Source organism: Dipodomys merriami, unplaced genomic scaffold (assembly GCF_024711535.1).
Source record: "Dipodomys merriami isolate MVZ:Mamm:240054 unplaced genomic scaffold, mDipMer1.0.p SCAF_27, whole genome shotgun sequence".
NCBI classification, from domain to species: Eukaryota; Metazoa; Chordata; class Mammalia; order Rodentia; family Heteromyidae; genus Dipodomys; species Dipodomys merriami.
In genome coordinates, this window is record NW_027204159.1 from 6,544,714 (window position 1) to 6,545,989 (window position 1,276).

The following is a 1,276-nucleotide window of genomic DNA, read 5'->3' on the forward strand; positions in this document are numbered from 1 at the left end:
CTGGAAAAAGACATGGTCAGTCTTAGTTTCAAAGGAGGCTTCATAGGCTGCCTGGTAATCGCCCGTATAAATTTTGCATCTGTATGTATAAGTGACCAACTTCAAATGTGTGCCTGAACATGTGTAAGAATAAGTGCTTGAGGATTAGTATAACTCTAAATCTTAGCAAAATTAAGATTAATAGACTTTGCCAGAGAACCATGCAGACATCCAGGTACAGAGAACAAAGGTTTATTGCCTGGAAGGGGGCCCAGCAAAACTTCTTCTCACAAGAGAGGAATGAGAAGAAGCACCGGCTATTGTCTGGGGTGACCTATATAACCTAGGAAGTCTAGGAGGGGCTAGAAAGGGCTAGGAGGTGGAGACCCTGATGTGGACGTTTGGGCCAGGGGCTTCTTCATGTCAGACTAGGATTTATGGCTACTATCCAAATGGTAGATAAGGGTCCTGCAGCTGCCCAGACCTGAGGGTCACTCTAAGGGGCTCTTGTTGCCTTCTGCCCCAGAGAAGTGCCATCCCAAGGTAAAGGGAGTTGGAAGTTGATTACTACCTTTACTACATGGGCCTAGTGCTGCCTAGGAAGGGAGCTTGCTAAGCTGTGGAGAAGGGAAGTAGTAGACTGGGCTATAGGAAGGGACTCAATTTGCTAACACTAAACTTGTCTCATTTTTTTTTTTTTGTCGGTCGTGGGGCTTGAACTCTGGGCCTGAGCGCTGTCCCTCAGCTCTTCAGCTCAAGGCCAGCGCTCTACCACTTGAGCTACAGCGCCACTTCCGGTTTTCTGGTGGTTTATTGGAGATAGGAGTCTCACGGTCTCTCCTGCCCGGGCTGGCTTTGAACCGCGATCCTCAGATCTCAGCCTCCTGAGTAGCTAGGATTACAGGCGTGAGCCACCAGCGCCCGGCTTGTCTCATTTTTATGTGTCAAGATGTCGATGTGACATCGGTGCATGTCCCTCTTAGTGTGGCAGTTTATTAGTTTTAGTGTGTATGTCCCTGCGGGCGCTAAAGTTTTTCTTTGGTATCTACGTAGTACATCCCATCATTCTCGAACAATGGGGACACCTGCTCACACCCTGCTCCCTAGAAGACGGTGAGAAGTTTGGTATAACAAGCAGTCTGCCGCCAGGACACGCCGAAAAGGCAGTTGCGTGTACCACGCATACGTGTACCGCGCACAAGACCATTAGAGTCACGCGTTCTCTCTTCCGCCCTCTAGTGGCCCAAGAGGGGCAGAGCTGACAGAACGAGGGGGCGGGGCCAGCTGCGGAAGTGAA